General features: G+C 49.5%; 2 non-coding genes across 2 annotated transcripts; one reads left to right on the plus strand and one right to left on the minus strand.

Moving 5' to 3' along the window:
- Nucleotides 1-9853: 9853 nt before the first annotated feature.
- TRNAT-UGU (transfer RNA threonine (anticodon UGU)) lies at nucleotides 9854-9927 on the minus strand. The gene has a single exon. It is a non-coding gene; the product is annotated as a tRNA-Thr (tRNA).
- Nucleotides 9928-13318: 3391 nt separating this feature from the next.
- TRNAV-CAC (transfer RNA valine (anticodon CAC)) lies at nucleotides 13319-13391 on the plus strand. The gene has a single exon. It is a non-coding gene; the product is annotated as a tRNA-Val (tRNA).
- Nucleotides 13392-13669: the final 278 nt, after the last annotated feature.

The following is a 13669-nucleotide window of genomic DNA, read 5'->3' on the forward strand; positions in this document are numbered from 1 at the left end:
GAAGTCTCCTTTCTGTGAGCAGCCTGCCTTCAGGACACACAGCTCACACAGCTTCCACCTTCCTGGGTCTGACCTCGGAGCATTCAGCCTCCTCTGCCCCTCCGTGCGCTTCCCACAGCGAGTCCGCTCAGGTGGGGTTCCTGGGGAAGCCAGAGAGTCCTGCACCCCAACTTCGCAGACAGACGTGACTCTCAGCCAGCCAGCAAAACAGAGGTCCATTAAACGACAGGAACACGGTCTAAAACAGAGCTTGTAGGTGCAGAGAATGGGACCCCTCAACTGGGTCCATTTTGGGGGGCAGTGAGCCAGACAACCATGTCTGCCCTTCACTCCATGTCCCAGCCAGCCCCAATCTGAAATTCTCTCCAGCCCCTCCTCCCCTGGGCTTTGTTCCTTTCCCGGGCCAGGAGGTCACCTGATTCCTTTGTTCTCCAACCCTTTAGCTCTCACCTTGCGGGGGGAAGGGCCCAGGCCATCAGTTGCCAGGAAACAGGGTGTTGGCCATTCTCTGTGTCCAGACCCCTGCACACACCTGCCCTCTAGGGCTCTGTAATGATCATACACCCTTACCCCACCACCTAAAGACTTAAGAACTGCCTAGGGGAAACTGAGGCACCCCCACATTATTTAGAGGAAACATTAAGAACAGTCCCACTTCGTCACACCTGTTACTGCAAAAGTCCTTCTCTCTCCCAGGGCCAAGCCACAGGCTCCTCCGCCCCTGAGAGTGCTCACCGCAGTCCTCAGGGGGACCCCATTACTGCACAGTCCTTCTCACTGGTCACACACTCCCATGGGTTAACTACCCCCCGAAACCGCTCCTCTCTGAGCCTTCAGCATGCCTGGTCCTCGACAATCCCCCTTTGTTTTACTGCTCCCCAGTCACTTACTGCAGGAAGTGCCATCCATGGGGGGCAGTACATCCCACAGCTACCACCAGTTGTCACTTAGTCCCTGGGCGATGTTCTGGAACTGCTCCCCATGAAGCCAGGCAGGACTCTGGGGCAGTCTCCTTTCTGTGAGCAGCCTGTCTTCAGGACACACAGCTCACACAGCTTCCACCTTGCAGGGGGGAAGGGCAAGGCCATCAGTTGCCAGGAAACGGTGTCGGCCATTGTCTCTGTCCAGACCCCTGTACACACCTGCCCTCTAGGACTCTGCAATGATCATACACCCTTATCCCCCACCTAGAGACTTAAGAATTGCATAGGGGAAACTGACGCCTCCTCCCCCCACAATATTCAGAGGAAACATTAAGAATAGTCCCACTTCGTCACAACAGGGTCTCCTCTCTCTGGGCTGTGCCTCTGGCTTTGGGGCTGCAGCTCTGCTCCCAGGACAGGGGCTGCTCTCTCTGGGCTGCTTTTCTGGTCCCTCTGGATCTGGCCCAGCTCTGCTCCCCACCTAAGCTTGGGCCCCTGCTTTCTCCTTAGCTCGGCCCCACTCTGTCTGACCCAGGCAATTCCAGCTCACATGGAGGATGGGACCTCCCTGGCCTCCTGACTCCCTGATTAGCCTGCCCGCCCTGTCACTCAGGCTGACCTGGAGCACGGGCCTCTCCCCATTGTTCCTGGGGACCATCTGTCTCAGGGTCCTGATTCCACATCGACCCTTCCCCTTTGAGTACTGGGAGCTAGCAACTAAAACACGCCCACTTAATGTTAGTAAGGAGGCAACAGTCCCCTTACAGTAGGGTTGAATGATAAAATCATAGAATATCAGGGTTGGAAGGGACCTCAGGAGGTCATCTAGTCCAACCCCCTGCTCAAAGCAGGACCAATCCCCAACTAAATCATCCCAGCCAGGGCTTTGTCAAGCCTGACCTTAAAAACTAAGGAAGGAGATTCCACCACCTCCCTAGGTAACGCATTCCAGTGTTTCACCACCCTCCTAGTGAAAAAGTTTTCCTAATATCCAATCCAAACCTCCCCCACTGCAACTTGAGACCATTACTCCTTGTTCTGTCATCTGCTACCACTAAGAACAGTCTAGATCCATCCTCTTTGGAACCCCCTTGCAGGTAGCTGAAAGCAGCTATCAAATCCCCCCTCATTCTTCTCTTCTGTAGACTAAACCACCCCACTTCCCTCAGCCTCTCCTCATAAGTCATGTGTTCCACTCCCCTAATCATGGGGGTTGGATTGGGCTCAAGGGGAAAAGATTTTGTGTGACAGTGTGTGGGGATGGGGAGGGTGTGATTCTCTGGGAGATAAATGATGGAACACACAGGGGTAGTGACAGTGAAGCCCCATCTCTGAGTGTTATGACCCTGTGTGGTACTGCCATTCACCTGCCCCTCCTATGGTCTCATCTTTCATTGAATCCAGCATTTTTCAACCGATCATCATCACAGAGGTGTCCCACATGCCTCAAATACAGTGTCCCTCTCAGAGATGCCGAGGACTGGAACGGATTTCAGTGATGGACAGGTTTGCTAGGTTTTTATACATTTGCCTAGTAAAATGCTGAGTTTTTAAATTTATTACAAGCATCATTCCTGATCATACTGGAGAGGGGTAAGGAAATCGATTTTCATTCAAAAAGGTTTATAAACAGAAGCACTGGGATTTGAAGGAGGAAGCCATTGCCAGGCAGGCAAATGTTCAATCACTGAGCAATACACTCCACAAAGAGCGCCTCGGATAGCCCAGACAAGGGATGGGTTGGAACCTGAAGATTTAGTACACTTTATATATATACAAACACCACGGCTTACAAAATCACCACACCTGCCCTCTGTTACCAGAGGACAGCAACAACTTTCCTTGGAGCACCCACTGCTCCCCAGCTCCACGCCCTCCAATCTCTCCAGTGTTGCCCCAATCCCTTAGCGGTACAGGGCACAGGTAACTAGAACCCCTTCATCCCCATAGAATTAATGGCCAAATAATTCCATTTAGACCAGAAACGCAGAGCTCCTTTGTCAGAGCAGATGAACATAGGGATCTAGCCTGGCTGTAAAATCTATATATCAACACCAAATATGGTGTTAGATGAATCCTCAGAAACGGCTGTTCCCCATCCAGATCCCAGCAAAGGGTAATCCAAGGAAATCCAAGAGGCTGTTTAGGAAGGAAAGAAGAAAGATGTCCCTCTCTCCCTGGAGGAACTGAGCTCTGTGCTTTGGACAGAGAGGAGGGGAAGGAAATGGCCACACGATGGCAGCAGAAATGAAATGAAACACAAGAAATGAAACACAAAAGGCTTCTTCTGTGCACATTGATTCTGAACAGTGAGGGAACCTGACTCCCACATCATGAAAAGTCACAAAGCCGTTTCGTTCTATGGCAGGGAACACTAGCAGAGAAGAGTTCCAATGATTGTTGCCCGTTTACTTTTGATTTTTTTTACATTATAAAGAAAATTGTAACAAAATTAGTCTGAACCTGAGCTGCCCGTTATTAAAAGCTGGTTCCCCAATTCAGTTCCAACTGCTCTGCTAGAAACCCCCCCAGGTGCCTGCTCATCCCAGAAAGAGAAAAAAGAGAAACCCCCACTCGGCACTGCCCTTAGCTCCCGGCTGCTGTCCTGGGGTGGGGACGGGGACGGATTGTTTTCTGCTGAGCAGGGAGCCTCTGGTGCTGAGCTCCTAGCACTTGCCCAGCTCAGACTGTCCTCTGCGTCAGCTGCTGCTCCTCGCATGCTCTCGAGTCAGACATGCAGGGCCCCCAGGGGAACAGAGGATGGGACAGGGCAGCAGCCTCGGTTGGGCTGGGAATCATAGAATCATAGAATATCAGGGTTGGAAGGGACCTCAGGAGGTCATCTAGTCCAACCCCCTGCTCAAAGCAGGACCAATCCCCAATTAAATCATCCCAGCCAGAGCTTTGTCAAGCCTGACCTTAAAAACTTCTAAGGAAGGAGATTCTACTACCTCCCTAGGTAACGCATTCCAGTGTTTCACCACCCTCCTAGTGAAAAAGTTTTTCCTAATATCCAACCTAAACCTCCCCCATTGCAACTTGAGACCATGACTCCTTGTCCTGTCATCTTCTACCACTGAGAATAGTTTAGAACCATCCTCTTTGGAACCACCTCTCAGGTAGTTGAAAGCAGCTATCAAATCCCCCCTCATTCTTCTTTTCTGCAGACTAAACAATCCCAGTTCCCTCAACCTCTCCTCATAAGTCATGTGTTCCAGACCCCTAATCATTTTTGTTGCCCTTCGCTGGACTCTCTCCAATTTATCCACATCCTTCTTGTAGTGTGGGGCCCAAAACTGGACACAGTACTCCAGATGAGGCCTCACCAATGTAGAATAGAGGGGAACGATGACGTCCCTCGATCTGCTGGCTATGCCCCTACTTATACATCCCAAAATGCCATTGGCCTTCTTGGCAACAAGGGCACACTGCTGACTCATATCCAGCTTCTCGTCCACTGTCACCCCTAGGTCCTTTTCCGCAGAACTGCTGCCGATCCATTCGGTCCCTAGTCTGTAGCAGTGCATTGGATTCTTCCGTCCTAAGTGCAGGACCCTGCACTTATCCTTGTTGAACCTCATCAGATTTCTTTTGGCCCAATCCTCCAATTTGTCTAGGTCCCTCTGTATCCTATTCCTACCTGCCACCATATCTACCACTCCTCCTAGTTTAGTATTATCCGCAAATTTGCTGAGAGTGCAATCCACACCATCCTCCAGATCATTTATGAAGATATTGAACAAAACCGGCTCCAGGACCGACCCTTGGGGCACTCCACTTGATACCGGCTGCCAACTAGACATGGAGCCATTGATCACTACCCGTTGAGCCCGACAATCTAGCCAACTTTCTACCCACCTTATAGTGCATTCATCCAGCCCATACTTCTTTAACTTGCAAGACAAGAATACTGTGGGAGACCGTGTCGAAACCTTTGCTAAAAATGCTGGGAGTTCTCGTTCCCTGAGAACTGGCCTGGCTCCCTTCTCAACAGCAAACAAATCAATTCCACATCCCCTCCCCGGATAAATTAGCCTGGAGCCAAGAGCAGCATGGGACAATTCCCTTTACTTCCCACCGAGGCATGAGACAACCCATGAGACAACCTAGAATAGCTGATGGAACTGACCGTGGGGAAACCAGCCTTTAATAACAGGCAGTTCAAGTTTAAGCTAAGTGTTTTCACCAATTTTTACAACATTAAATAACCCTTCAATCATAGTGTCACCATCCATAAAATTGCTTCAGCTTTGTAGTCTACCAAGTGCAAAACTAAACATCTCTTCAAATCCAAGGGCATGGAGATCAGTCAGTGTTCAGAGTCATCCCACGTGAAAGAACTATGTTGTGGTTCAGACTGGCCCCATCATGTGGCCGTTACCTTTCTGTCCTCTCCCTGAAAAGTTTTAGTATTTTACATCAAAACTTTCTTCCCTCAGGAGAGACGTGGGAACCAGGACTGCCAGCCAGACAAACACCTTTCAGAGGAGGCATCCCTCTCCCCGTCAAAAAATGATCTCCCTCCGTCAGTTCAGTGACAGCCTGAATTGTTCCTTGTCCCCAAAGAGCTGGAGGATTGAAAGCAGCAACATCAAACCCTTGTGTAGCTCGCAGGAATGAACACAAACACTCCCTTGTGTCTGAAGAGATGTTTAGTTTTTACCCTTGGTAAACGACAAGGCTAAAGGGAAAGACGGTGGCACAAGATATAGAGTGAAACACGACACAATCATCACAGTTATGCCCATAGTGCCTGCAAAATTTTTTATATACTTATTATCATCAGTATATTATTTTCTCTGGAATCTAGACCATGACTATATCTTGACCAAGAAATTTGGATCTTGATAAAATAATCGACTACCCCTGGTTAAGGCAATGGACTTGACATCCACCCGGGTGTCCCTACACAGGTACAAGTACTAACAACAACGGCTGCCTTTTAGACATAGTTTTTAATCAGGGCAAGAAATTGATACAAACCCGTTAAATCATTTCTCAGCCCAAGTCCTTCACCCACATTCCTTAGGGCATTGGGCCGCCATGTGAATGTTTCATTTCCTTCCTCAATTTCACACAGAGACACAATTTCCTTTGCACAGATCCATGAACAGTAAAACCTCCCTGTGTCTCTTGTCTGAGCCAGGGCATTCAATTCCGTTGAAACCTTCTCTCCTGCAATGGCAATAGTCAGACAGAGGGGATGTAGCTACCTGCATCCCTGACAGTGCCCCAGAGAAATCCTGACCCCTGCTATTGGAATGATGTGCTGGAGATTTGAATAGGAAAGGGACTGTCTGACTTGTCGAAGTGGGGAATGAACAACAATCTGTTGCAATGTCATTAACCACAAACACACTCCAATCATGCTCCAGCCAGAAGAGAAATGGGCAGAAATTCTTGCTGTTCCGCCATGGACACACTTGTGCTGGGGAAGCTGGTCTGAGCAAGCAATTTGAAGGGACAATTCTGTGAGAACAGAATCATACTGTAGCTAAGCAGCTGTCCATCAAGTAGTTTTGGCTGAGTGGTTAAGGTGATGGATTTGAAATCCCTCGTGAGGGTCCCCCACATGCAGGTTCAAATCCTGTCAACTACAGAAATGTTAGTGTGTTGTCATTGCTGTTGTTTTTGTGTGTGAGCATCCACAGTGCGAACCGGAGCCAGCTCTGGCCTCGCTCTATCTACATGTGAGACTGCTATAGCACTTAGGTGTATTTTTATCACTTAGCTAGTTACAGGGGTATAAAAATGAAGAATCAAAATCACAGTCCACCTGTGTATGATTAGGGGTCTAGAACACATGACTTATGAGGAGAGGCTGAGGGAGCTGGGATTGTTTAGTCTGCAGAAGAGAAGAATGAGGGGGGATTTGATAGCTGCTTTCAACTACCTGAAAGGGGTTCCAAAGAGGATGGCTCTAGACTGTTCTCAATGGTAGCAGATGGCAGAACGAGGAGTAATGGTCTCAAGTTGCAGTGGGGGAGGTTTAGATTGGATATTAGGAAAAACTTTTTCACTATGAGGGAGGTGAAACACTGGAATGCGTTACCTAGGGAGGTGGTAGAATCTCCTTCCTTGGAGGTTTTTAAGGTCAGGCTTGACAAAGCCCTGGCTGGGATGATTTAACTGGGAATTGGTCCTGCTTCGAGCAGGGGGTTGGACTAGATGACCTTCTGGGGTCCCTTCCAACCCTGATATTCTATGATTCTATGATTTACCCCATGAGCTTCCCAAAGGTTTTCCATAGTTCCTGCCAGGAAAGTAGTGCCTGCATCTGTGAGGATGTCGGCGGGCCAACCTACCCTGGCAAAAATGTCTGCTAGTGCCTGGCACACACTTTTAGCCCTGGTGTTGCTTAGAGCTACTGCTTCCGGCCATCGGGTGGCAAAATCCATGAAAGTCAGTATGTACTGCTTTCCTCTGGCTGTCTTTTTCGGAAAAGAACCCAGAATATCCACAGCTACTTGCTGAAATGGAACTTCAATGATGGGGAGTGGCTGGAGAGGGGCTTTGACCTGGTCTTGGGGTTTTCCCACTCTTTGGCACACCTCACAAGACTGGACATAGGTAGAAACATCCTCGCCCATTCCCTCCCAGTGGAATGACCCCCCCAAACGGTCTTTGGTCCTGTTCACCCCAGCATGGCCACTAGGGTGATTGTGGGCTAAGCTCAAGAGCTTGGCCCGGTATTTAGTTGGAACTACCAACTGTCTCTGAGGATGCCAGTCTTCCTGGTGTCCACCAGAAAGAGTTTCCTTGTATAAAAGTCCTCTTTCTACAACAAACCTGGATCGATTAGAAGAGCTGAGAGGCGGTGGGTTGCTCCGTGCCACCGTCCAAGCTCTCTGGAGGCTTTCATCTGCTTCCTGTTCGGTCTGGAACTGTTCCCTTGATGCTGGAGACATCAGTTCCTCATTGGATTGTGGACCTAGGCTTGGTCCCTCTGTAAGCGATATAGGGGATGGAGCTGTTTCTGTTGACTGTGAACCGCTCTCCGCTGGTGCACTATGTTGGGATTCAGGCTCCGGCTGAGCCTCTTGTGTCGGGTTATTGGCTGCTGCCAGTTCAGGGTCGGTGGGGCCCTCTGGTGTTGAGGTTGCAAGTCCTGGATTCAGTGCTGACAATGGGTCTGGTGTTGGTTGTTCGGCTGGTTCCGGTTCTGCGACTGGTTCCACGACTGCTGTTGCAGACGTTGGCCTGGGGTCCGGGTCCATCACCTCTGACCGGGTCCTGATAGAAGTTTCCGGAACAGAGCTAGGCCTCACGTCCTGTTTAGCCTGGCTGCGGGTGACCGTTCCCACCCTCTTGGCCTGCTTCACATGATTGGCCAAGTCTTCCCCCAACAGCATGGGGATGGGATAATCATCATAGACTGCAAAAGTCCACATTCCTGACCAGCCCTTGTACTGGACAGGCAACTTGGCTGTAGGCAAATCGAAAGAGTTGGACTTGAAGGGTTGAATCGTCACTTGGATCTCTGGGTTGATTAAATTGGGGTCCACTAAGGAAGCATGGATAGCTGACACTTGTGCTCCGGTGTCCCTCCACGCGGTGACCTTCTTCCTGCCCACACTCACAGTTTCCCTCCGCTCCAAGGGTATCTGGGAGGTATCTGGGCCTGCGGACCTCTGGTGTGATTCCGGTGCAATGAACTGTAATCTGTTGGGGTTCTTGGGGCAGTTGGCCTTTACATGCCCCAGCTCATTACATTTAAAACATCGTCCAGCTGACGGGTCACTGGGGCGAGGAGGGTTGCTGGAGAACGGGGTGGTGGGACGATAAGGGGTCTGGAGGGTTCTTTGGGAGGTAGGTGGGGCTTTGGGCGGCCCCCGGTAATAGGGTGGGGTCTGGGGTACTCCCTTCTGGTCTCCGCTCCAACTGCGCTCAGTTTTCTTCTTCTCTGCCACCTCCACCCATCTGGCTCCAATCTCTCCTGCCTCGATTACAGTTTTGGGCTTCCCATCTAGGATGTATCTTTCTATTTCCTCAGGAACACCCTCTAAGAATTGTTCCATTTGCATTAGGAAGGGCACATCTACTGGAGATTCAACACTTGCTCCTGATATCCAGGCATCCCAATGTTTCACAATGTGGTAGGCATGTCGGGTAAATGACACGTCTGGTTTCCACCTTAGGATTCTGAACCTCCGACGAGACTGCTCGGGTGTTATCCCCATTCTGACTCTCGCCTTGGATTTAAACAGTTCATACTCGTTCATGTTTTCTCTGGAGGGGTTTTGCTACTTGTCACTAGCACAGTATTGTAAGAGGCAGCCCAGAGTCAACAGCCGTGCCTGCAAGATGAGTTACAGCAACCTTTACCTTGTTTCCATGTTCATCCGATGCCTCCTTTCAACACTTGTCAGAAAAAAGACCTGTTCCTTTTGCAAGCATGTGTATGGCTAGCCAAAGGCGGGTTTCTCCGTTAACAAAAAAGATTGACCAAAAGGTGACAGGAGGAGGCACGTTCAGCAAGGCAGCACTGGATGCTGGATCCTGAATTTGCTCTTTATCCAGCAGGTTTATTGGCAAGCTCTGCCACGGTGCGACTCTCTGGGACTTCTCGCGTAACTGCTCCATCTTTCATCAACAATAAAATGAAAGGTGAAAGGACAGTAATTCTCCATTTCCTGCAAGCCCTACAGAGAACCCACTAGAAGGATCTCTGTTCATAGACATTTCTAGTGAATTGCATGGGCGTGGGACACAAGCTCTGGTGTCATAGCAAATACAGTCAAAGCAACCTCCTTCCCAATACCAATAGCCTTTTCATCAACTCCAGGCTGGTGATTTGATTCTCTCCAACGCTCCTCTGCAAAGAAGCCTTTTCCTTAGGAAGCAATTACTTACACTGCCAAGGGAGGTCTCTTCTGTTTCCTAGGAAGACAGAGGAAAACATGAGCAGAGGAGACAAAAGCTATACAACAAAGCACTACTGGGAGTTGAACCCAGGATCTCCTGTTTACAAGACAGGTGCTTTAACCTACTAAGCCATGGTGCCTTCCTCAACTATCTATTTGCAACTGTTCCCCTTGATGGTCCAAGACAACACCTTCAAATGCCAAAGTACAGACGTTCCCTATTTCCCACAAAACTTGCAGACCTTGAGCGGGCTGGCTCTCTGTGCACGGAAAGCCACAGCTGAGTTGACAGAGGGCTTCTAACATGCGCCTCTCCCACAAGCTGCTGTGATCCTAGAGTGGTTAGTGCTCTGGGTTTCAGTCACAGCAACTTCAACTCAACTCTGAGTCATGGTACCTTTCCATCAGCTTCAGACTTAGCTTTTGCCACTTTCCAAGGCTTCGCCACAAGGAAGCTCTCTCCGTCCTGAATGAGCACTTACAAGGATTGTGCTGTGAGGTCTTTTCTTTTTATGAGAAGAGATACAAAAAGACGAGCCTAGCAGACAAGCCAGGTTCAGCAAGGAAGAACTGGCAGGCCAAGCCATGATCTCCTGGTTCGTAGGAAGGCTCTTCAGCAAGTTCTTCCCAAAGATCATTATCTAGAGGCCACTTCCCACAGAGAACGATTATGTTTACAGACCCATCCTGAAATTAGAGCAGGATATTTTAAAGCTTTATCTCATCGTAAAGTAACATAATTCAAACATGGCATCACAGAGGGGAAAGCACTCCTTCATTTCATATTTATTGCTACTGATCTCACTGACAAACTGCCATATGAGGAGAGATTAATAAGACTGGGACTTTTTAGCTTGGAAAAAAGACGACTAAGGGGGGATATTCTAGAGGTCTATAACATCATGACTAGTGTGAGTAAGTAAATAAGGCAGTGTTATTTACTCCCTCTCCTAAGACAAGGACTAGGGGCCACCAAATGAAATTAATAGGCAGCACGTTTAAAACAAACAAAAAGAAGTATTTTTTCACACAACCCACAGTCTACATGAGGAACTCCTTGCCAAAGGATATTGTGAAGGCCAAGACTATAACAGGGTTCAAAAAATGAACCAGATATATTCATGGAGGATAGGCCTATCAATGGGTATTAGCCAAGATGGATAGGGATGGTGTTCCTACTCTCTGTTTGCCAGGAGCTGTGAATGGGCGACAAGGGATAGATCACTTGATGATTACATATTCTGTTCATTCTTTCTGAAGCACTTGACATTGGCCACTATGAGCTAGAGGGACCTTTGGTCTGACCCAGTATGGCTCTTCTTATGTCCTTATGGCCCTATGCTCCTTTCATATATATTCCTGGGATTCTGCCCTACAATGTGTCCCTGAGATCTCACTCAAAATGCCCCAGACAAGCAAACACTCTGGGATCCTGAAGCCTCTGCCACCCATGTTGTACCTTGTCGCTCATCACTAACCCTTGATGCTGGTCCTTTCTATAGACTGTGAAAAGCGGGGAGGCAGTGCAGGAGCCTTCTGGGGATGCAGATCCAACACTTTGGGAGAGACAGATTGTTTGAGGCATCAGATTGCTGTAAGCCAGGGGCGGGCAACCTGTGGCTCCAGAGCCACGTGTGACTCTTCAGAAGTTAATATGCGGCTCCTTCTATAGGTGCTGACTCCGGGGTGGAGCTACAGATGCCAACTTTCCAATGTGCCGGGGGTGCTCACTGTTCAACCTCTGGCTCTTCCACAAGCCCGAACTCCACTCCAACCCTTCCAGCCCACTCCCCTGAGCCTGCCGTGCCCTCGCTCCTCTCCCCTCCGCCCAGAGCCTCCTGCATGCCACGAAACAGCTGATCGGGCGGTGCGGGGAGGGAGGAGACACTGATCAGTGGGGCACTCGGTGGGTGGGAGGCGGTGAGAGCTGGGGGGTGGAGTTGATGCAGGGCTGCTGACATATTACTGTGGCTCTTTGGCAATGTACACTGCTAAATTCTGGCTCCTTCTCAGGCTCAGGTTGCCCACCCCTGTTCTAAACCATGCAGCCTCCCCCTAAAACAGGGGCCTGTTCCAGCCCTGAGTCTGGGCTACTGGGATCCCTCCCACAGGGCAGGGTGACCACAGATTACAGCCTGAAAATAGGTTTGTGAAACTAACTCCTGTTCTCCCTGACAGGCTTCCCCTAGATCAAAAGGCACCCCAGGCAAGAAGCGTCTGCGGTGCCCCTCCTCACGTGTTAAACTTCTGAATATTTTATTTTTATTGCATTTGCAACTCATTTCATGATTTTGATGCAGAATTTGTATGCATGATTTTCTCTCTCATATAAGGTGATACATTTGCAGGCTAGAATCTGTACATCTGTTTTTATTTATGCCAGAAATAATCAAATACAAAAGTTTATTTCCTTTAAGCATATAGAATTTTTTTAATTTTAACAGTAACTGAAATGTACTAACATCTAGAAATTGAATGGCCACCAACACAGGGTGGACCAGTCTTAACTAGTGTTACAGTGAGAAACAGCGTTAGACTGTTAACCCGAGTCCTTTAATTCAAAGGTCACTTTCTCGACTTTGTCCTCATGAACTGAAGCGCAGCATTAGAGAGATCCAAAGACTGGCCAATGGCATTTTCAAGTGATAAAATAGCAAGTGACGTCGGTCTCTCATTGGCCATCTTAGACTGAACATATGTTTTTATGAGCCTGAGCTTCAAGGCGAGGGTGGCTCTGTCCACCTCCTTCCCCTGTACTGCTGGGCACCAAGTCCCTGGTGGCCAGTAGGTAAAGCCGGGAATACAGGGTGGGGTGCCAAGTGGCAGCAGGATTCTTGCCAGCAGGGTTCAGCTGCCCAACTTCTTCCCCGTGCCGCTAAGCCCCAGTCGCCTTCAGCCACCAGGTAACCCAGGAACTAAGGCAGGAATGGAGTGAGGAAGCAAGTCAAGCTGAGCAAGGCAGGCAAAAATTCATCTTGCCTTCGTGGGCCACTCACAGTGAGGTCCTTTTTGTGTGCCATGGCTGACAAAAACATCCCAGACAGAGAAACAGCAGGCCAAAGAGAAACCTAGTAACTCTCAAAGTAGCTCAGCCAGGAGCGCATTAGACTGAAGATTTAAAGGTCCCTGCTTCAATCCCAGGCTTCGGCATGTTGTTTTGTCCCTTTCTATGCAGGGGTGGGCTGTTTTCGGGAAGTGCAGCGGTGCCTTTACCCGCCATGAGTCCCTCATTTCGGGCTCTGCAGCAGGAAAAAGCAGTGTGGGCTTGTGCACCCAGGTGGCCCAGCTGAGCTTTCTTTCTTCTCTTGCTCTTTCTCGGCAAGGGGAAGAAAAAGAAGCTCTCCTTAAAGCTGGAGTCACAAGGGAGACATAAAGACGACTTCCTGAGCACCGGCTCCAGTCCTTTGCTCTCCCAGCTGACCCACCGAAGGGCTGCCGCCACTTTCTCCAGGTCTGCCCATCAGTGTGTGCCAGGGTGAGAGCCAGCCAAGTGGATGGAATGTGAAGGGAGGGGCAGAGCTCTGTGACAGAGTTTCTGTAGTGTAGTGGTTATCGCGTTTGCCTCACACGCAAAAGGTCCCTGGTTCGAAACCAGGCAGAAACATGATGGTTTACTTTTTCTAGCTCTCCAGCAAGGCGCTCCTACTTCTACCACTGGCCTGTCCCTGGGGTAACCCTGACCCCCACAGGACAGAGGGTGGTGAAATGAGCTGAGAAATCTAGAGGGTCTAGGCCCGTCACCTTTTAGAGCCTTGTGGCTTGGCCTCCTCTGCCCTTCGACGTTGGCCTATGGAGGCCGGCTCTTCCGGCTGCCCTCCTTTGCGTGACTTGCCAAAAGAGGGAGTGAGGCAAGAATAGGGCAAAAGAGGAAAGTCATGCTGA

The sequence above is a fragment of the Lepidochelys kempii genome, chromosome 28, assembly GCF_965140285.1.
Source record: "Lepidochelys kempii isolate rLepKem1 chromosome 28, rLepKem1.hap1, whole genome shotgun sequence".
NCBI classification, from domain to species: Eukaryota; Metazoa; Chordata; order Testudines; family Cheloniidae; genus Lepidochelys; species Lepidochelys kempii.